The sequence below is a fragment of the Ahaetulla prasina genome, chromosome 2, assembly GCF_028640845.1.
Source record: "Ahaetulla prasina isolate Xishuangbanna chromosome 2, ASM2864084v1, whole genome shotgun sequence".
Lineage (NCBI taxonomy): Eukaryota > Metazoa > Chordata > Lepidosauria > Squamata > Colubridae > Ahaetulla > Ahaetulla prasina.
This window is the reverse complement of record NC_080540.1, coordinates 81,535,297-81,559,492: the sequence shown is the minus strand read 5'-3', so window position 1 is coordinate 81,559,492 and position 24,196 is coordinate 81,535,297. Positions and strand designations below refer to the sequence as shown.

General features: G+C 42.4%; 1 protein-coding gene across 1 annotated transcript in view; it reads right to left on the bottom strand.

Moving 5' to 3' along the window:
• Nucleotides 1-23,864, bottom strand: part of LOC131193143 (uncharacterized) — a 35,163-nt gene extending 11,299 nt beyond the window's left edge. The window contains exon 1 of the mRNA XM_058173036.1: nt 22,954-23,864. The gene's annotated coding sequence lies outside the window, so the exon portion shown is untranslated. The remainder of the gene's footprint in view (nt 1-22,953) is intronic.
• Nucleotides 23,865-24,196: the final 332 nt, after the last annotated feature.

Genomic DNA, 24,196 nt, shown 5'->3' with positions numbered 1-24,196 from the left:
GAAGAATAACTAGCCTACCGTATTTTTTCTGAAGCTGTTTCGGAGGCTTTCAGAGGCAGAAAAAAGTTTTTTCTGAAACAGAGTTTCAGAAGTTTCAGAGGTAGGGAAAAAAAGCAAAAAAAGCTCACAACCAAGGAACCTGTTGCTAAAATTCACCTCTGGGAACAGCTGATTGGGGGTATTTCGGGAGGCCAATCCACCTGCCAATCAACTTTTTCCTTATTTTCCTCCCCAAAAACTAAGATGTGTCTTATACTCCGAAAAATATGGTAATTAAATCGTAAGTCAAAGAAGATATATTTCTAAGATATATTTTTATCTAAATTCTTATTTATCAAATCAAATTTAGATCTGAAAATCTTGTTACAAGAAATCCAAGCTTCCAATGCAGTAGAAACCCATATGTGAAATTACAATCCATGAATGTTACCAACTTCAGTTAAATTCTGTTTCAGATAGTTTTTCAAATACAAAGTTATTTTTGACATTGATGTATACTCCCTCTTTTAAAATGCACTGATTGAACTGTGTACAACACTCCCAAATGTGGTTTCTATAAAAACATTACTACATTTGTTAGATTTATGTTCTATTCCCTTCTTAATGATATCGGGTATGGAATCTGCCTTTATTCAGTAGCTGCACACCAAGTTGACATTTTTATTGAGATGACTTCCATAACTCCAGATGGCTTTCCTAATCATTCACTGCCAGCTCAGATAAAAAGATTGGAATTTGTTTGTGTTTTGTGCCAACATGCATCATTTCATTCCTCTCTACACTGAACTGTATCTACTTGTTTACTTAGCAATATTTAATTGAATCCATACAATTCATGGATAATGTATGTTTCAAAATATAATTTAAAAATCAAATAACTATGATGGTCACTTGAACAGAATTTAAGGCCAAAAATTTGCTAAAACAATAATGATTAAACTTGCTTCCTAAAAGACTTGCTAGCAGCCATATTTTTAATAGTAAGATATTCCATAAGGTTAAGGGCCATCTCTGAGAAGGTCTGTTGCCTATTTCATGTCCAATTATTCTCACAAAGGAGAGCTCTTCAACAACCTCCCTAGGTGGGCAAATGGCAGATACTATTCTGGCAAGGCATTGCCATTAGTTTTCACTGCTGTCCCCTAAAGAGCTTCATAAGTAATTACCAGCACCTTTAATGGTCCTAGTACCTACTGGTAACCAGTCTGAAATAGGTGCTATTCTCGATTGACAAGGTAAATCCATCAGCAATCTTGCAACTATATTTTGCATTAGGTTGTAGCTTCTGGGTGATTGCCAAAGCCAACCTCCACAAAGTGCATTGCAAGAATCTTAACAGATTATCAGATTAGGAGTAACTTGTCATGTCATTTTGGTTGAGATAGGGTAGTAACTGGCACATCAGCTGATGTCAGGCAAAGGCTTCTCTATCCATAGCTTCCATCTCTGATTCATGATGCTCCAAGACTACAGCAGTAATGGCAAACCTTTTCGGCACCGAGTGCCCAAACCAGAACACACGCATGCATGGGCACGCCGGAAACCCAAAGACCACCTGATCTTCAAGTTTCCAGTACGCATATGCACGCTGGCTGCCTGGTCTTTGCGCGAGCCGGAGTGCTGGAAACCCGAAGACCAGCTGGCTGGTGCGCATGCACATGCCAGCCACCTGATCTTTGGGTTTCTGGCACGCACATGCACACCGGCCAGCTGGTCACGCAGACTGGAGCAGCTGGTGACGGCACATGTGCTCACAGAGAGGGCTCTGCATGCCACCTCTGGCACACATGCCATAAGTTCGCCATCACGGCTCTACAGCATCTCCTGGGTTACAAACCAATCCTTTGGAGAGGATTGTAACCCAGGATTATAATACAGGGACCAATGTTCCTGAATTGCCCAAATGTTTACTGAGAAACAGCAACTCTGTCCATCAGAGGCTCAAAGGAATCGCAAGTTACCGCATGAGACACTTCCTCACTCATCACTTTTAGACTGTCCAACTGGCATCTAGAGCAGAATGAATATGAGAGACATTTTCTGCTAAGAAATCCACCCTTTCATTTGGCATTCCTGAAGGAGCTTTGTCTCACCCATCCCTCCTGAAAGTTGCCAAGGTTACTCTAAACAGGGCTGTCAGGCATAAAACTGCAGATGCAGCAAATATGACTTTATACTTGTCTGCTTTGATTGTCACTGTGTAGTCTCAAAACAAAGCTCTTAGTAGTACTTGACTGCATTATCCAAAGCCATTTCCTAGTTTGGATATACCTTTTTTGGAGCTCGTTTTAATTTTGGAGCACCAAACTCTTGTTACAAAAATCTCTTTTTTATAATATCAAATTGTTTATAATATCAAATGAATATTTTGATATTATGAACAAATTTGGCCACTTCACTGCTCTACAGATCGTTTCTGTACAAGCTAAAAAATATTGGTCCCCACACAGAAGATCCTGATATGCACACCTTGCCACTGTGAAAATTGTCTACTTAACATATTTCTATTCTCTGTTTTCTATTTTTAACTAATCACCAATCCATTAAAAAATTCTTTCTCTTATCCCATAACACCTGCATTTGTTCAGGGACCTCTGCTAAGAGACCTTGTTAAAACTATTTGTAAATCTAAGTATACAGCATCTATTGGGTCATCAGCCTTCTCTACATACTTGTTGATACCCCCCGATAAGGTCTCAAAGACAAGTCTTACGTTTGCAGAAATCAAAGGAGCTCTTTTCCATCAAGGCTTATGCTTCTGTTTATTTTTGATTGACCGATTATGTGTCGTTAAATTAGTGTTGACTTCTGGTGACCACACAGATTTTCTCTGTATGTTTATTTACTTTAATAATACCTTCACCAATTTTTCTCAGAACAGATATTAAACTGTTTTATAAAAAAAATTTATGACTCAATTCCTTTTTAAAAATTGGGGTCACATATTTAAATTTTAGAAAACTATTTGGTGGGCACTTTCTCACCCTAGGATTATTTATTTTCAATGTGTTAATTTGGCATCTCTTTAAATATTTTGTTACTTCTATTTATCTGAAATTGCTCAACCTTCCTTCTAAGATGGGGTGTCAAACTCGATTTCATTGAGGGCCGCATCATGACCTCGGGAGTGGGGTGGGCGTCACCAGGGTGGGCGTGCTCAGTTTGACATCACTTGTGTCGGGGGCATCTGGGATGGCCCAAGTGCTTTGCCAGCAAAAATGGGCTCTGGAGCTCCATTTTCAGCTGTGACAGCCTCCTGCCATCCTCTGCCAGTGAAAACGGAGCTCGTCCGTTTTCACTGGCAGAGGGTGGTAGAGGCCGTCGCAGCTCAAAATGGAGCCTGGGAGGGTTGCACACAGCCCTCCCAAACTCCATTTTTGCTGGCAGAGGCACCAGAGGCCAGTCCTTTGCTGTTTCTAGGGCAGCCCCGCAGGCCAGATCTAAGCAGCCCGTGGGCCAGATTTGGCCCCGGGGCCTTGAGTTTGACACCCCTGTTCTAAGAAGCCAGTTTAGGCATATCTATTGCGCCTTTGATGACAGATGTAAAGACTAAATTATTTTTCCTTGCTCTTTTCCTATTATCCTTTAGCATATATTTAACCTCCCTTCCACCTCCCCTACTGTAATTATCCAATACCCTTCTTGTCAGTTTCCTATTCCAAATATATTTCAATTTTTGTTGTTCTTCATATACTTCAAATTGTTCCTGTATCTGTTGTTTTACCAGTTTGTTTCTTTCGGTTCTTCTCATTCAGCCATTAATTCTTTTTTTCTTATTTATTGGATGTACGGTATATCCTACTTTCAACAGAAGCTCAAGGAAGAACTCTTTGCTTTAATGCATCGCTAAGATGTTCATTAGTCCCTTGGATTTTGCAATATCTTACCTTAGCTCAGCATATTTACTAACAGATTCTATTGTTAGCATTTTGACTAAACTCCATGGATTGTGGAGAGATATTACTTTTTTGAATCTCCCTTTCAGCTTAATGTTTACCAATTTTCTAATTTTTAGAAATTTGCTTTTTTGAAGTGAATTGTGAGAATCCTGAATTTCTTTAAAGGCATCTCTTTACGTCCACTGCTTATAGCAGTATCAGTTGCCAATCAATTCAATAAAATTTAGGTCTTGAACAAGCTTCTAGATCTTACTTAACATTATATCCTGGGTTACATTTATCCTTTTTAGCTCTCTGACAGGCTATTCCAGGGCACAAGAACTTAGATCACTAACAGCTTCAGAGCATACATTTTTTCCATTGTGTAGGAAGTCAGAATTTGCCCATTATTATTCTTTCATTTTCATGTGTTGATGCTGCAAATCTCTGATTAGTGAGCCACAATAAGTTGATATACCAATTGGTAAGCAAAACTCTGTTGTGAGCAATGTTTATTTGGGTAAGCAAAAAGCAACAAAGCCATCCGTACCGTTTCTTGGCAATTTTCTCAGAAGTGCTTTGCCAGCGCCTTTGTCCAGGATGGTGGGTGGGCTTGCCACCCAGCTGGCATTTTTGCATAAGAGACAACTAGAACCTGGGTCTTTTTGTTCCTAACTCAATGCATTAACCACTACACCAAACTTGTTCTCGGGAGGCTCTTTCTAGGACTTAAATCTAGGACTTAAGCGTAATATAAAGAAACAAACAGGACCCAAAGAATTATCTTTGAACTAGTACCTACTTAAATAATTCATGAATTATCTGGAGGGAGGTGATCAATTGAAAGACCAAATTTATAGATAACATCAAGTGCCAGGACAATGAAAATTCCAATTAGCTGCCAATAGCATCAAACGCACGCTCTATCTTCAAATCTTAATCATAATAATGTGGAGTTAATTGAAAGTGTCAGTGCTATTCAATGAAAGAGGAACATTCAATGTCAGCCCTGCTAGGTAGATCAGACCAAGAAATCAATTCCATGGGAAGGCAAAAAGCACTTTTATCAAGATTGGCTATAATAAGGGAGTCATGCAAGTTTGATAATGTTGCAATACCGCCAACTACTTACTGTAGTTCAGTGAATTAGGAAGGTGTCAAAGCCAAATAATATCTCTGTTATGGACTTAAAATAAGTTTTAACCTTCTGCTTAAATATCCCTACCAAAGTAATGTTCCTATTCTCGATATAAAGATACTCTTCAATGTAGAAAACGACCAAACTACTTCCTCACCAGCCATCAACACTTGGATGAGCAGAGTAACACCAAGATTAACACTAGACCAACAACCAAGAAGTAAACAATACTCTAATCAAGGAATTTCCAACTCAGACAAACAAGCTAATGGTAAACAACAGCCTAACCAAGGAATCACTAAAACCATTCCCACCAACATTGACAAGGCAAGCCGTTAGAGTATAAAATGAGAGCAAACAGCACTAACTTTTGCACTGATGTGAACTAATCTGGTAATGAAGCATCTGCAAGAAAACAACCAAGCTCAAAAATGCACCAAGGACCCCACAGTTCAAATCCTGAGTTACAAATATTCTATCAGAAATCTTTCAGAAATTGGATTAAAATAAAACTGCCAGCCACATCTGGATCTAGAAAGAGCAATTAAATCAAATACATCCACTCTGAAGAAAATGAAACGAGTGTTTTCCCACAAGGCACATATAGTTGTATCTACTGTTGCTGTTGGACTGATTCTCCTTTCCCTGAATCTATTAACCGATAACCAGCATTTCCAAATGTGTTTTACTCCCTCAGGTCTGCAAGTCCTACTGTTCCTATGCCAATAATGAAAGCCACCAGACCTCCACGCAGATTGAGCCCAACCTATGAGATCAAGTAGGAAGGAGCTGCTTTTGGTCCCACCTTTCTGAGGTATCAAGGGAGCCAAAGTGAGAAGGAGTTTGCCTTTCCATAGCTCTGCTACATACTACATACTTTTCCATAGCTCTGCTACACATTGACTCACAACTGAAATCAGAATGGGTCCCTCCTAGATAGGTTTTAGGAAGTTATTCAAAATGACTTTTTTTATAGAACCCTTTAGAAACATCAGCTGTGGTGTTCTTGGTTTTTTTTTTGTCTCGTCTCCTTTTCGTGATTTGGACAGCTTGCTTTAATTCTGTTGGCTGTTTTTACTGTGATAAGTGTAACCAACAAAAGTCACAAGATTATGGCTGGATTAAATCAAATAAAGAAAGAATAAAGTGATACACAGTAGTATCTGCCATATTTCTTGGCTCTTAACAGAATATTTAGAGCGCACATTTATAATAGATCACACAGGTGCCTGTATGAAGTTTGCATGAGACTGTGGCCATTGACATTAATTCATACGGTTGTTCTGAATTTGCTTTTACCCCAGCTGCCTACATTTCCTGTTTTTGTTTATGCCATTCAGCTAGGCATGCAGGATAACTTTCAGCTGCGTTTCAATGGTCTTGCATCCACATCCTGAATGTCCCTGACAAAATTCCAGCCTCTAAAACACCAGAGCCTATGAAAAGGCCGGGGAGTTAACATTCTAGCCTCAAAACGGAAAGGGAGCAGGCTGAGCTCCCTGAATTGATCAAACTGCAGCTGCTGCATCTGGAGTAAAGTGAAACCAGACCTTGGAGGTCCTGTTTATGCCAAGGTTTTGCTGAGGTTGCCTTTGTGGCCTGGGCTGCTCATACTGGCGTCCTTAAGCAACAAGCCACCAGAGGCCCAACTAGGCAATTTAACTGTGAAAACTCAGTGGGATTATAAAAGGAGTATCTCAGTTCAGTATTTTAGTAAGAAACTATTATAGATCTATAGATTATATATTGTCAGGCAAGTGGTACTTTGTGAGGGTACTTCTGTGGAATCTGCAATAGGACCCTATTTAGTAACCAAAGGGCCCCTGAATGCCTGCTTTCACTTGTCTGGAGTAGAATTGGCCAATTTGGCGCCTAAGGTTACTCACTGGGAATGTTTCAACTACTGATACTCCATGCCTCTGAAGATATACTAGCGATTCTCTTTGACAAACATAACTAAGCGTAGGGCAGTTGCACAAAAAATCCAGGGACATCATTCAGCAGTTTACTAGAAAATTGCAGCTAAGACAAATATGCTCAGCCTTCTTCTACAAGGTGTCTTCCAGATATGGCAGAAGGGCAACACTCCAATTAGGAAATGCTGACATACAGTACTTTATTGAGAATGCTACAGGAAATCAACTCCTCAAACTCTTTAGTCCTGGATCCTCATTCCATTGCTTGTCTACTGTATGATCCACAACTCCTGTTCTGTTTCCTTGAGATCCTGGCTTTTATTTACATTTAGCTTGAAACAACTGATGGTGTTGCATGACTTCCATCTCCTTCGCCTCTCCTCCCACCCACCTCCAATGATTTGTTAGATTTTGTTGTGGAGATGTTCCAGCATCAATCCCCACTCCTGTATACAAATCCGCTATCCTGGTTTTGGAAGTCTCTGCACCCTTCCCTCCTCTTCCTCCACTCTGGAGCCTCCTGGGGTGCAAGGCCCTCCCCCCCTTTCTCCTAAACGCCAGGGCGGCCTGACCTCTTCTCAGAGGCAGATCAGACAGTTCCTGCTCCTGTCCGTGACTGGAATAGGCTGGCTGGATTAAACATTCCTTCTGCTGGGCAGGGAGGGGGAGGGCTGCAGTCGATGCATTGGGAACAGGGGGCCTGACCAGTGAAACACGGCTTTTCTTGGCAGGAATGGAGCAAGCACTTAATTTCTGCTGGTAGCTTGGTGGGAGAGGGAAGGAGGATTAGCATAATCACCTACAGCGTTTCCCTGGAGAGCCCGGATTGCGCAGGCATGTGGAAAAAGGAGCTGAAGAGGAGCCGCTGGCTACTGGTCACTGGGGCTGGCTCAGTCCATTAGAAATGGGAAAGGTCAGGGCACTTTCCCAGCTGCTAACTGTCCCAAAAGCTGCTCTGCAGGGGAGGGGGTGTAAGGATTGTGGCTACTTCGCCCCACCTGGGACACCCCAGAGGTGTTGGGCTAATGTTCACCTCATCCTTGGCCAGCATAGACTGGAAAGCCAAATCAGCACTGTAAAGCTAGCACAAGGGACCTGTGTGAATTGAGAAACAAACTGCAAGAATGGAAAAGCATGTTGGATATCAGCTATCCAAAACATGTTCGATATTGAGAAAGAACCTGGCTTACACTACCAAGAGTACAAGGTTGAAATGCCCTGTCTGTTACAGAGGTACAAAGATGCACATTACTACATTCACATTGTGGTAATAAACTGTCTCTTCCCATTATAATCCTCAACATTCAGGATTAGGGATCAAAGCTGTGAGAAACTTAGACCCATTTGAGCGTAGGAAACAAACACACACATCCGCCTTTTACTGTTTCATGCCTCCTGTGGTTTGCCAATGAACCAACCAGAGCTTCATTTTGCCTCCAGGTACTTTCAGTGGAAAATTGCCGATGTGATCCAAACACTGCTAAAAAAGCAACATATGGCTATATAATTCCCTTGCCATCCTTCGTTGCTTTTTCCCTCCTTGTGATCTTCTTACAGGTGGTGTGCAGTGTGCACAGGTTAAAAAAATGTGGAATTGCCCAGAGGAGCCACTTTTTCCTCATAAGCGTTTAATTTATATTTAATCACTTGCAACTGCTTTACATGTTCAGTTTGTATGTTGTATAAAAATTACTTTAAATTGCCAGGATGTTTTTGAGGACAAAATTGCAGATTGTCCAAAGAACCCATTATTAAAATAACTTTGCCAGAAAGATGTATTTTGTGGTTTCTGTATCTTAATTCTGAAAATGCTGGTATACAATTCTTCAATATTCTTGAATATTTATGTTAAAAATGGAGCTGTAAAATTAGCATTAATAAAATGACAGGCTTAAACAGAAAGTGGTAATAAGGAAGGTATGCTTTAAAAAGTGATTCTTTGTAACTATTCAAAAAATTAGAAGAGTAGCACTACCTTGACCTGTCCCTGTAGATGCTGTTATCTGATATTTCCAGTTTGAAAAGAAACAGCAGGATGGTCAAAGCCCAATGTAACTGTTGCTATCTAAACCAGGGATCTCCAACCTTAGTAACTTTAAGACTTGTGGACTTCAACTCCCAGAATTAAGTATGTAAGTAATTAAGTAAGTAAGTAAGTAAGTAAGGGGTGTGCATAAGAGCATAAGCGTGCCTACCATTCCTGTCCTATTGTTTCCTTTCATTATATCCAATTAATATAGTTATTACATACTCATATATATATGCTTATATATTGTATAGTTATTACATGCGGTGTGGCTCAGGCTGTAAGAAGCCTGTTATTAAAACACAGCTGCCTGCAATTACTGCAGGTTCTAGTCCCACCAGGTCCAAGGTTGACTCAGCCTTCCATCCTTTATAAGGTAGGTAAAATGAGGACCCAGATTGTTGGGGGGGGGGGCAATAAGTTGACTTTGTAAATATACAAATAGAATGAGACTATTGCCTTACACACTGTAAGCCGCCTTGAGTCTTCGGAGAAGGGCGGGATATAAATGTAAATTTTTTTAAAAAATGCTTATATATACTGTGTGACAAAAATAAAAAATAAATTCTGGGAGTTGAAGTCCACAAGTCTTAAAGTTGCTAAGGTTGGAGACCCCTGATCTAAACAACTATCGGTTGAAGTCTGAAGTTCTATGCCATCCCTGGTTTTAATGTAGACAGCAAAGAAAATTTGTCTTTCAGAAAGAGAAGGTCCCAGTACTTTCCTTAGTGTAAAGCAGTGTCAATGTCACACAGGAAATGGTGACAGAAACTCTTGAAAATAGGCTTCCAAAGGCAAGTTGCTGCACTAGAAGCTAAATGTAGATTAGCATTTCTCCACATTGTTCCCAAAACCCCATATATATTCAGGTATAGCCAAATATTGCTATGCTTGCAGAGCTCAGAAAAGGCATCTAATCTAATCTAAAATGAATCCACTTTTCTTTATCTCTGATTTCTTCCTGAGGAGGGTGTGAGTGTGTCTGTGTGTGGGCACACGCAGCATTTTAGCTATTCCTAGCTCTGTACTCTTCTGGACAGAGAGGTTTGACATTATTCCTGGGATCTGTTGGAGCCACTCTCTCAGTTTAGGAGTCACAGCCCCAAGTGTTCCTTCCACCAATGGGATTCTTTGGCCTTTATTTTCCACATCCTCTTCAGTTCCTCCTTCAGATCCTGATACTTCTCCAGATACTCAGATTCCTTCTTCCTGAGGTTGCTGTCACCACTGCTGTCTTCTGCTCCTTGTTTACTACTGTAACTCTGGTTGATTGACCAGTACTTGTCTGTCTGAAGTCCCCAGGATCATATCCCTGTTATTCTCCACAACCTTTTGTGGATTCTACCATCTTGACTTGGGAAGGTCTAGCCCATACACTGTGCAAATGTTTTTGTACACAAATGCCAGCTAGTGGGTTGTGTGATTCAGTGTATACAGTTCCTACCTGGATATCACACCCTGCCACTATGTGTTGGTCTGCCTCCGAGTCCTCTCTGCATAGTCTAATACAGTGGTCACCAGCTGGTGGCCCGTGGACCACTGGTGGTCCGTGAGAAAATTTTGGTGGTCCCCAGAAAAATTATTTGCATTTTTTATATTGCACTAAATCAGGGGTCCTCAAATTACAGCCCCTAGGCCAGATACGTGCAATGAACGTTTGTGTTGCTGCAGAGAATCTACCCCTTTGGGATCTTTTTGTGTGGGTTGGAAGGGGCAGAAATTCTGACTTGGGGTCTGCTTCAGCCTTCTGGTGCGGGGCTTTGGACGAAGGCTGGAGGGAAGTGCCACTGGTGGCGAAGAGCCGGAGGGCCTTGTTCTAGTGGGACTGCATCATGCCCTGGAACTGGCTGACCATCTAAGCCCACTGAGCTGCCAGGCGCCGGTACATGGCCTTGCACTCCCACAGGTCTTCCCTCTGTTTGGAAAGCCTATGCTCCTAGTCCTTAGTGAAGTGCTTCTGCTAAGCCTCCTTCTCGGTCAGATCCAATTTGAACTGAGCCAACTGTTTTGCCAACTCTTTTTCGTGGTGGCTGCTTAGCTCCAACAACTGCTTCCTGTTGGGCCCTAAAGAGCCCGGGCGGGCAGGTGAGAAGTAACAAGTAGAGGCTGGCAAGGTGCCCCTCGACGTGAGTGACATTGAGTTGGCCATGCCCACCCAGTCACATGACCACCTTGCCACGCCCACCTAGCTGGTCATTAGGCATATCATATTAGTGGTCTACGGGATTTAAAATTATGAATTTAGTGATCCCTGAGTTCTGAAAGGTTGGTGACCGCTGGTCTAATAGTTTCATAGAACCAGTTTGGTCTAGTGGTTAAGGCACCAGGCTAGAAACCAGAAGACTCTTTTAGTCTTACCTTTGGCCTGAAAACTGGCTGGGTGACTTTGGCCAGTCACTCTCTCTCTCAGCCCAGCTCACTTCACAGGTTGTCGTTGGAAAATAGAGGAAGGAATATTTTGTGTGTTCACCACTCTGAGTTATTTTAAAATATTCTGGACCTTGGGTCCTATATAGTGTGGTAGACCCCCCTCCTCCTATGCTTAGTGCCTATTTTTGTTCTGTTATAATAAATGCCTCATTGCTGTCTTTTAGTCTATCCCTGTCCAGCCACTAGCAGAATTTCCCAATATTTGCTACCTCAACTATCTTTCAAAAGGATACACTCCCATGCAGTGTCTTATCTTGTCATGGCATTTCCTCTGCCTGGCCTTCCTCCCATTTCTGCTGCTGCTTCAGGAATTCTCTCAGCAGCTCATCTTTTGGTGTCATTTTACTGATGTATCTATAGATGCTGTAGGTTTGATCCAGGAAAGTGGCTTTGACATTCACCAGACTGCCCATTCTTTTTCTGGCTGATGTACAATCTCTGAGTGTTGGACTTGAGGTAGAAACCTCTGTACATCATGAGGAGCTTCTGTGTCTTCATAGTGGAAGCTTCCATGTCCTCTTTTGGTCAACTCACTCTACTGGCAGGATATCTGATGACTGGCAATTCATTCAAATTGACGGCATGGATCTTATTCTTCCCATTGAGCTCATTATCCTTATCCTCAAAGGATAAGATCTTTCTTATCCTTTGATTGTACTTGGATGTTGCAATCTACCTTGCCTCCGTATCGTGATTTCCATGTGGTTATAGGATACCAAGGTACTTGTAACTGGTTTGTATGTCTGCTATGTGGCCCACTGATAGTTCCACCCATCAGTGTTAATAATCTTCCCACTCTTGATTACTATCTGGCCACACTTCTTCAGTCCAAATGATATCCCAATGTCCACACTAAAGGTCCATTTCAGTTGGATCAGCAAGTCAATGTATCATTCATTCTTTGATTACAACTTAAAATCATCCTTGTTGGATTAGAGTTCCACTCTTGAACTTGTACCCATATTCAGTTCTTTTGATTATCTTTTGATGGGTTTCAAGCCTATATAGAACAGTAGTGGGTACATCATCTTGGTATCTGCCACACTTGATGGCTACTTCTTGTGAACTGTCTTGAGTTGACTTCCAGTGTTGTCTTCCATGGTCCCATTGAGTTCTTGAGGAAGGTCCTTAGCATCTTGTTGATTTTGTATAGCAGCAGACATTTAGAGATCCATGGCATTGAGTCATATGCTGTCCGGTAATAAATCCCAGCTGTGCTCAGATTTGTTTGTCTAGACCTTGAGTCTTGGGCAATTGCTCTATGAGCAACTGGTGTTTTGAGCTCTGGTGTTGTTCCCAGTGCATTTTGAGCTGTGCTCATATATTGGCTCATAGGTCCTGTAGCCTAACTACTATGATGCCTGATAGGACTTTCCATGTTGTGGGAAGGTAGACTATTGGGCAGCGGTTGAACAGTGCTGTTCCCTTGTTGGAGTCTTTCATGATCAGCACAGTCCTGCCTTGTGTTACCAGCCTGAGTGGGGGCCTGCTGCTAGTAGATGGTTCTTCTGTGCTACTAGGCTTTCAAGTACTATTACTAGTTTCTTTAGTCACTAGGTGTGGCTCATTTTTGAGCTAGATACTGTCCAGCTCTTCACGTTTTTGACCCGCCGTTGGATGTCTGCTCCTGTGATGGTGACTGGTTTGTGTTCTGGGAGATTGCTGTGATCTGCTCTCAGGTCCTGAAGCCACTTTGCACTGGTATTATATGCCGGATGGTTAGATTACTCATATATTCCTGGGGAGGGCTAAGTTAAATACCCATTCATCCATGAAGCTCCTAGGACAGTGATGGCTAACCTTTTCCGGACTGAGTGCCCAAAGCGCGCACATGCAGTTGTGAATGCATGTGTGTGCACACACCCCCAAAATGCAATGCGCACATGGCCCCCCCTGTGTGCCCCAGCCCCCATGCACGCATGTACTGCTCCCAACATGTGCGCGCCCCCCGCTCATGCGCGACAGAGACCCGAAGACCAGCTAGCTGATAGAAGATGCACACACAAGCACAGCAGAGCTGAGCTGGGGCAACGGCTCGCTTGCCCACAGAGAGGGCTCTGCGTGCCACCTCTGGCACACGTATTTATTTATTTTTATTTATTATTTATTTATTTATTTGATTTCTATACCGCCCTTCTCCCAAAGGACTCAGGGCGGTTTCCAGCCAAATAAAACACAGTTATACATATAATATAAAATTTAAAAATATATTAAAAAACTAATTCAATTTGGCCAAATTTAAAACTTAAAAACAAGAATAAAACTATGATAAACCCCTATTAAAATTACTAATTATTTCAAGCCAGCCCTGCGTGGTAGAATAAATAAAATAAATACGTCTTCAACTCGCGACGAAAGGTCCGGAGGTCAGGAAGTTGTCGTAATCCTGGAGGAAGCTCATTCCAGAGGGCAGGTGCCCCCACAGAGAAGGCCCTCCCCCTGGGGGTCACCAGTCGACGTTGTTTGACTGACGGCACCCTGAGGAGGCCCTCCCTATGGAAGCGCACAGGTCGATGGGAGGCTATAGGTGGCAGCAGGCGGTAAATAACCTGGTCCCGTAAATAACCCGGTCCTAAGCCATGGAGCGCTTTAAAGGTGGTAACCAACACCTTGAATTGCACCTGGAAGACTACAGGAAGCCAGTGCAGCTTGCGCAGGAGAGGTGTTATATGGGAGCCTCGAGTCGCTCCCTCTATCACCCGCGCAGCCACGTTCTGGACCAGCTGGAGCCTCCGGGTGCTCTTCAAGGGGAGCCCCATGTAGAGAGCATTGCAGTAGTCCAGGCGGGAAGTGACGAGGGCATGAGTGACCGTGCATAGGGAATCCAGGTCTAAAAAGGGGCGCAACTGGCGTATCAGGCGTACCTGATAGAAAGCTCCCCTGGAGACAGTTGTCATATGTTCTTCAAAGGACAACCGTCCATCCAGGAGGATGCCTAAGTTGTGAACCCTCTCCATTGGGGCCAATGACTCGCCCCCAACAGTCAGCGATGGCTTCAACTGACTGTACCGGGATGCTGGCATCCACAGCCACTCAGTCTTGGAGGGGTTGAGTCGAAGCCTGTTCTTCCCCATCCAACCAGCCATAGGTTCGCCATCACGGTCTAGTGCTCAACCAAACCAACCAACCTCACGAATTGTTATGAGGACACAATTGGAGAATGAGAATATTACATGGGTCCTGAGCTCCTGGAATAAATGTCGGGGGGGAAAATCTAACCAATCAATAGAATAAATGAAAACTCTATTTTATTAGCATGGAAGGCTAATGCTGAAAATACTCAGAAAGCCTGGGGAGGAAATTGACATTTACTTAAGAAAAAACTTCCATAGACAGGATGGACTCTGGAACTGAGGGGAGCATGAGTAAAGAATAATATGAAAATTAATGTCCCAATGACGTAGGTAGACCATCCGGCACTCTCAGCTCAACATCAGTCCCAATCATCAGTAAAGGATTTTGAAATTGCAGTCCAAAATTTTTGACAAGTACCCGATTTCCTACTGCACCTTATTTCTTTGAGGAGAAGAGCAACTCCAGCAGAGAAAAAGATGGTGATGCCACTGATGTCAGAAAGGTTTTTGGTTGTGTGGCATGAGATGCCACCATCACTGAAGCTCCTAAAATGCAGTGATGCAGCTATGGCTACTACCGCATCCAAACACCTGACATTTAAGGTGTTTTTGCGTGCTGATGGCCAACGTCACCCACCCCCTTGAATTGGGCCTGGATAGTCACGGATGTATTTTTAATCCTGGCAGAATCCATTTAGAGCGAATTACCCTCAAGTAAAGAGGCTCACCCTGTAGTAGCATGCATTTTTCATCAAGTGGCCAGCCCAATTTACAGATTGATAGATTAGCCATTTAGAAATCCTGCTTTGGAAAGCCTCGTCCCATCAGCCCTGCTCTGCTACTTAATGCCTCTCATCCAGTGAGGAGCACCCAAAGAGAACCTGGGACCTTTGGGAGCACTCATTTACTTGCTTATACTATAAAAGAGAGGGGGAAATCTCCTGTTCTCACACACACACACACACACACACAACCCGGTAACCTTAGTGCTAAATTGAGTTGCAAAGCATGTTGGTCCCATCTCCGGGCGAGAGCGACGGGTGAACAATGGGGGCTTTTCAGCTTGACATCTCAATGAGCAGGAGATGGGGAGAGAGAGAGAGAGAGACCCTCCGCCCCTTCAGTTCTCCCCGCACCCAGCTTTGTTTGGGGAGCAGACAGCAGCCTCCAGCCCCAAGAGCCTTTCAGGATCTAGGAGCAGCCATTCGTCATGGCCTACACAACCCCCTCCCCACTCCCTCAGCTGGTCGTCTGGGCAGAGAATTCACACACTTGTCAGTCCTGGATCGAGAGAGACCCTTTGTGCCTAATGGGGCCTGGACCTGGAGATGGGTGAGATGGGTCAGGAGGTTGGGGGGGGGAGGAGAGGGAGAGAGAGAGAAAGAGCGAGAAGAAGGAGGGGGCAGAGGGAACAAAAGTGGATCCTGATATACCCCAGGAAGTGTCCTGGAATAAGAAGCTTCTGGAAAATTGCCCTGACTATTATCAGCTAAAGGGAGATTGATTTCTGGTGTGAAAGTGCCAAGATTATCTCTGGGGCCTATACATGAAAATGTGGTCTTAACCAACAAGATTGTTCAGAAAACCAATTTTCACTGCAACCCAATTCTATTCATCTTTACTCACAGTTTTGTGCTTACCTGTAGGCAAGGCTCCCTAAACATAGTGTACAGTCATAGATTTACTGGAGGGGAGAATAGCAAATGTTCATCGCTATCCCTGTCTTTGGATGTGTTTGTGGAGTAGAACGAAATCAGATGGTTAACACACCCAATTGTTCTTTTTGCAGATTTTGCCACCCTAGCTAGCCTCCTGGCACTGAGCTCAATTGCTTCCATGGGGCAAGCCTGAGGTCAGCATTTCACTGACAACAGGGATACTGATGAACATGGGGACACGTGAAGCAAATATTGAAAGAGCAAACTGCATATTGATTTGATTTGTAAAGTAATAGAACCTTCACTGTCCCTTCAGAATTGTAAATCCAGGCACACAAAAGACAGAATAGCGTCTGCCAATAAATTCCCGGCAGACAGCAGTGGCTCTAGTCTCTGTTCCCATTCAAGAATCCCATCCTCAGAAGCAGGAAACCGCCAATCCCTGAGATCTAAAAGAAAATTGCCACGCCCCAAGTTTAGGCAGCCTCATGAAGTTCCTCTGGGGGCTCAGCAATTCACTGACAGCCACGGCTGTTCCTGCGAGATGGCTACGATCCCTCCCACTACACCATCCCCTCTTGGCAGACAAAGCCGGGCCTGGAGAGAGAGAGAGAGAGAGGCGGGGACTGCAGACAGGACCGCGTGCCAAAAACACTCCTGTCCCTTGTGGCTTCATCGTCGCCAGCATTAAATTGTGCCCAGATGTATGAGCAGGGGAGGGCGCCTGGTGGTGATTAGGGTCTTTAATTATAGGCACCCGTGTAGCCTAAGCTGGGCCCTGCCTGGATCATGAGAAGCTGGGCCCACGAGGGATCCACCAGGGGGACCAGGCCATCCCAGAAGCAAAGAGGAAACCCATGTCTTCTGAACCAGAGCCAGGAGACAGAGACCCTCATACTGGTAGCTCAGAATGAACAGCCTCTTGAGAGGAAAGGATAATCTCCTTCCCTTTGACGGAATACAAATCCACCCCTCTCATCCTTACTCTAGAAAGAGGGATTAAGCACAAGCATGATTCTTATGATTCTTGATGAAGGTGTCTTTTCTTTTATGTACACCGAGAGCATATGCACCAAGACAAATTCCTTGTGTGTCCAATCATACTTGGCCAATAAAAAAATCTATTCTATTCTATTCTATTCTATTCTATTCTATTCTATTCTATTCTATTCTATTCTATTCTTATTCTTATTCCTATTCTTATTCTATCTCTTCAGGAAGTCCTATCCCAGGGCTAGGCAACCTGACACAATTCCTAGCCATTGGGAGTGTGTGATTTATACCCAAAAATGTTCGAGGGGGTGCTTGATTTGCCTATACCTATCCTCCATTTGCCCCATTCCTTTTTTTTCCGGCTGCAGATTTTTTTTTCTACAGGATCTAGAGCAGGGGGGAAATCCAGCAGGTTCTGACAGGTTCTGGAGAACCTGATGCGGAAATTTTGAGTAGTTCGGAGAACTGGCAAATACCACCTCTGGTTGCCCCCAGAGTGAGGTGGGAATGGAGATTTTGCAATATCCTACCCCCAGGAGTGGGGTGGGAATGGGGATTTTACAGTATTCTTCCCCTGCCACGCCCACCAAGCCACAGCCACAGAACCAGTAGTAAAAAAAAATTGGATTTCACCACTGATCTAGAGTAACCTAATTAATCAGCTATGTGAAGGTCTTGATCAAGATGCAAAGCCAGTTTCTCCAGGGAAGGAAGGACAGCCCTTCTTCAGCAGCAGTCTTCTGACTCTGGAAATGTCAAACAAGAGCAGTCCTCTCTGTTGGCAAGACGTCTGTGTGTTAAATAACAAAATAATATTGCTGACTTGCTAAAGCTGCATGAAACAAGATCAGCTCATGTATCCAGTTTGGCTTTGGTGTGACTCCCAAGCTGAATGTAGCCAAACCAGAAATAAAGTAGCCATCACACAATGAGCTTGTGCTATAATAAATGTGCTAGCTGGAAAAGCAACACACAACTCTTTGTTGCTTTTACACAGGAAAAATGATTCATTCACAAGTACTAATGGGAACAGGCAGGTCACTTTGGATTATTCAATCCCTAAAGCCTGTATTGTTCATAAAACTTAATTATATAGAGAAATACAGTTCCCATGTTTTATCTCCAAGGTGATTCAATTGACTGAAATTATGTGACCGCACCCCATAATCCTGTGCTACTTTATCATTGTAATTCCCCCCAATCCACTTCCCAAGATCACTCCCTTCCAGGAACAAGCCTCAACTATTGTAGAGAGATGTCACGGCAATTCTTTCTCTCCCTTCCTAAGCTGCAGAGTGGAATCTAGGAAGGCAGAAAAACAAACCTGTTCTGATAACATCGCTTACATGTGGTACTCTAAAAGCATAATTAAGGGGTCCTTGGTTCTCTTGGAGCTTTCTCGCTTTCTTGCAAATGTTTCATTACCCAACTAGGTAACATCATCACTGCTAGTAAAAGCAAAATATCTGCCTTCATTTGAGAACGTTGCGAGCAGAGCACATACTGGCTACCATCGTATAACACTATCCCAAAGGTGCTTTTTCAAGAGGCAACTGGGCTTTCTTTGTTTTTTGACTTGAGAAGCTTCTTGGATGAGAAGTGAAACATCTTCAAGTCAAAAACAAAGAAAGTTGGTGTTGAAAAAACACCCTTGGGATAACCATGACTTGGATGAGTGGTCCGCCAGCAGCCTGCGGAGCTGGCAATGGAGTCGGACAGCGATGAGTCTGAGGAAGAACATGGGCCAGTCCTGGAGGCTGGGGAAGGCCCAGATGAGGGCTCTGCGTTGGAGGCAGAGATGGGGCCAGAGCCATCTGGGAGTGATGTGCAGACTCTGGAGCCTCCAGAGGCTGACAGTAGTGAGGCAGAGGAACAGGAGGAACCTGTTCCTAATGCACACTAAAGCAAAGAGGACAACTCGGGAGTAGGGCCAAGAGATGATTGGCCCCTCCCATAAGGCTTAGAAGACCAGAAACGGCATTTGGGCTCTTTGCTGGAAAACAACATTGATAGCCTTGCTCTTTGTCTTGCTGCATTTATTTCCTGTCGGTGTCTTCTGCTTTTGAACTTTTGTCAAGAAAAGCCTTTGGCTGTTTGCCTGATTAGACCAAGGTTGGTGATAAGACTGAAGAATTGTGTTATGAAGAATTTGCTTTGATTTAGTTTGGACTACGCTGAGCATGAGTTATATCTCAGCTGTTCTAATAACGGCTGTTTGTTTTTTGAACTGATTGCATCTACTACTACCTACTTGGGCCTGGGTCACAACAGACTGAGAATCTGCATAGACATTCTCATAACATTCTTACCCAGGGTTAACTTCAGCAAAGCTTTTGACAATATCTGCAATGAGATTCTAGTAGAGAAGACAGCAATATGTGGGCTGGTCTGCTTGACGGATACACTGATTACACAATCATACCCCATGAGTGCATGCCAATGGCTCTGTGTCAAGCAGGAAGGAAGATGTGAGTAGCATATCACAGGGTGAACAGTGCTGTTCAGCATATTGATAAATGCCTTGGATGAAACACGATTTTAAATTTTACAGCAGAAATGGGAGCAGAGCAAATAGTTTGGAGCAGGGGTCTCCAACCTTGGCAACTTTAAGCCTGGTGGACTTCAACTCCAGAATTCCCCAGCCACCAAAGCTGGCTGGGGAATTCTGGGAGTTGAAGTTCGCCAGGCTTAAAGTTGCCAAGGTTGGAGACCCCAGGTTTGGAGGATCTTGATAAACTTGAACAGCAGATAGAAACCAGCAAGATGAGTTACAGAAGGAATAAATTCAAAGACCCCTATTTGGGCAAGAAACATCTAAGCATTAGTACAGAATTGGTGGGAGTGGGAGGAAATGGTCCATAAAGAGCAGCAAAACTTGGGAAAAGAACCTAGGTTCCATAGTGGAGCACAAGTTGAATATAAGCCAACAGTGTAATACCGCTGTAAAAAAGCAAATATAGACCTAGGCTGCATCAACAGAATTTTATACGTTACACAAACATATAAAATTGGGCTGAATAAATAGAGTGTCTAGATCAAGCAAAGTCACCATTTTTTCTATTCTGAGTTGGTTGGGTCACACCTAGAACAATGTCTCCAATTCTGTGCACTGCATTTTAGGAAAGACATTCACAAACTCATTCAGAAGGAAGCAGCCCCGATGATAAGGCATCTAGGGGGAAAACATACAAGTGATGGTTGGAGATCTTGAATATGTTTAGCCTGGAGAAAAGAAAAATGCAAGAAAACATTACATCTGTCTTCAAGTATTTGAAGGGCCATTACACAGAAGACGGAGCAGAATGGTTCAAAGTTGTTCCAGAAAATTGGGGCAGGGGGCCCAGTAGGCTTCAATATCAAGGAAGTTGATTTTGGTGGGACATTAGGGAAAAAATTCTTAACAGTTAGAGCTGTTCAACAGTGGACTAGATGATGCACAAGTCTCCCGCACTGGAAATGAACAGGCTGAGTGGCAATCTGTGATATCCGACAGATACTGAGCAGGGGTTGGAGTAGATGATCTCTAAGGTGATTTTTAATATAATTTTTAGTATAATTCAATATAATTTTTAATATAATTCAATGATTCTTAAATATAATTTATTCACCCAATGTTATACTGCATACCAGAGCACTGCACATCAGAACAACTAGACACAAGAACAGTTTCTTCCCAAACGCCATCACTCTGCTAAACAAATAATTCCCTCAACACTGTCAAATATTTACTAAGTCTGCACTACTATTAATCTTCTCATCGTTCCCACCACCCATCTCCTTCCACTTATAACTGTATGACTGTAACCTTGTTGCTTGTATCCTTACCATTTATATTGCTATTGTTTCCTGATTGCTTATTTGCACCCTATGACTATCATTAAATGTTGTACCTTAGAATTTTTGATGAACGTATCTTTTCTTTCATGTACACTGAGAGCATATGCACCAAAACAAATTCCTTGTGTGTCCAATCACACTTGATCAATAAAAAATTCTATTTGCCTCACTGCTCCAAACCATCCAACTGAAACAAAGAGTCAGATGCATCTAGGAGTGAAGGAGAGTGAGAAGGCTTTTACTCTCTGTTTTGTTTTCATAGGCTACTTACAACAAATACAGTCTATTCTTGTCTTACAACAATTCGTTTAGTGACCATTCAAAGTTACAACAGCACTGAAAAAGTGACTTTTGACCATTTTCACATATATGACCATTGCAGCTTCCCCATGTCACGTGATTTAAATGTGGATGCTTGCAGCTGCTTCATATTTATGACAGTTGCAGATCCCGGGATCCTGTGATCACCTTTTATGACTTTCTGACAAGTAAAGTCAATGGGGAAGCCAGATTCATTTAACTGTGTAAACTGTTAACTGTGTAACTGTGTAAATTAGTAACTGTGTTACTAATTTAATAACTTCAGTGATTCACTTAACGAATGTGGGAAGAAAAGTTGTAAAATGTGGCAAAACTCACTTAACAAATTCTCACTTAACAACATAAATTTTGGGATCAGTTGTGGTCACAGGTTGAGGACTACCTGTATATAGGTTCAAATTTCCTGTATTCTGTATATTTTGTATAATCTCTGGCTGATAGATTAAGGAAGTCTTGCTGTAACACACACACAGACACACACACCTGCACAAACACATCAATGTAGTTCCTACATGCATAAATTCTCCCCACAGCTTGTATAAAACTTAAAGAGTAGCACATTCTGCAGCTGAGTTCCAACAACATATCAACGTCTTAAGTTGAATTTAAAATATTCGCTTGCTGCAGCCACATAAAGTAACACTTAGGTTAAAACAATCTGGCAAGACAATTGCTAGGTTCTCACAACTTGTTGTACAACTGCCCGTTCCCTTTTTGCAGATGTCTGTGTTATAAATCCCACTACGATTGTTTACACAACATCATAATTCTGTACAATTCAGCATCTTAAATCAAACCAAACCAAAGTCTCAAAAACAGTTTAACTGTAGCAGGTACAATAAGAATAACTTGAAAAAATACCAGTATTATCCATGTCCACGTAAATTAAGCATATGTTAGCAAAAAAAGATAAAGCACCTCAAAGGCAGATAAGACAGCCAAATGTTGGACTTCCAATTTGAGAAAGATAGAATAAATGATTACTTTGCTATTAAGATTTTTGTTGCTATTTAGTTTGTACATTGCTAATGTGACATTTTTGTTTCAATTTAGAATAAAGAGGTTATTTTATTAAACATTTGTCTCTGTAGTGAAGAAAGTGGAAGTTAATATTTTTTTTCATTCTACTTTCCTTTTTTAATTTCTTTGTCCTTTGATCTCCTCCTCCCCTTTTCAATCTTGTTTTTGTTACTCTTGTGTTTTGTCTTTTTTTTAAAAAAACGTAATAAAGTTGTTGTGGTTTTTAAAAAGAGGGCAGCCAAAACAAATACTCTGGAGCAAAGTTCTTACTTTTCAGACAACTTGGACTACAGACCCTAGAACTGCCAACCAATCCAGCCTTAGCAGACCGAGACGATCTGAGCCAAAGCACAAGATGGGTCCAACCAGCAAGAAGGAGCAGCATGAGCACCTCCCCAGCTTATCTCGATCAGAGGACTCTGTTTATAAACTAAACATAGTAGCTGATTCACACAGAAAGTGACTCTGACCTTTAAGAAAGCTAGATTTTCTTCTCTAAAACTTCTAAAAGTTTTAGAGGGGAAGTAACTTTACATAACAGAAAGTGAGAAGATACTGTGAATATATCAATGGGCAGTGAAATAGTAGAATAGGGAATATAGTTCCTAATTTATTGTTTATCTAGCTGATCCTTTTTCACACATGAAAATATAAAACTTCACCTGCTGAATATCCATTGTAAATCCTAAAGCCTGAGCCACCTGTAGACCATCAGATGTTATTGAAGGGACAACGGCCTGCCTTCCACGCCCCTCTGAGAAAGGAAGCAAAGACCTACCAGGAAAAAGAAAAAAATATGTTTTAGGACAAGTAGTTTTACCGGTGTTTGTTCTTGCAGTCCTCCAATCAGGGCTTCTTTAGGGCAATGCAGAATCCTAACAGGGCAGGGATTAACTTTGCACAATATAGTAACATTAAGTCTGGGAGTGAACCAGCTTGATTAAAGCACTGGGCTAGAAGCTAATTGTGAGTTTTAGTCCCACTTTGGGCACAAGGCCAGTTGGTGACCTTGGGCCAGTCATTCTATCAGCTCTAAAAAAAAGGCAAGTGGCAAATCACTTCTAAAAATCCTGCCTAGAAAACTGCAGAGACTACTCCAGGCAGTTACCAGGAGTCAAGATTGACTTGAACGCACACACAAACACACACACACACACAAATCCAATTAGTAAAACTTAATTGCTGTGTTCACATAGCACATTTCAGCTAAATGAATAAACCATATTCTGGCTTAACTTGAAGACCAGGTTCACGAAACATGTTAAGACAATAGCTAGGTTAGAATGTTTACTTCTTCCTAGCCTAGTGCCGATCCATTGGCTGTGACAGGAATTGTTGCCTAAGGATTGTCATCATGGGCAAAGAGAGTGACAGGCCCAAAGTCACCCAGCTGTTTTTCATGCCTAAAACAGGATTACAGGTAGTCCTCAATTTATAACTGGTCACTTACCAAGCAATCAAAGTTATAACAGACCCTGAAAAAAGGGACTAATGAAGTTCCAACACCAGGGCTCCTTCGTGGTCATTTGACTGCATTTTGGGCACTCAGAAACCGGCCCACATTTAAAGTTGTTTGCAGCATCTTGAGGTCACATGACTGCAGTTCACATGCAATTTATGAAATTTTTGCCGGAAAAAATTACTTGTGGTTTCTGACAAGAACTGCCCAATAGCAAACAATGAGTTGGCTTAACAACTCCAATATTCACTTAACAGCCGCTTTGTTTGCTTAATACCTGCCCAAAAAAGGTGGTAAAGTGGATCATAGCACCATGACTTAAAGCTGTAATTGTGGGGGTCAATTACAGCCGTAACTCGAGGACTACTCACAGAATTCAATTCCTGGTTTCTAGTCTGGTTCCCTAACTATCAAACCAAACTTTTTTTTATACACACACACACAAA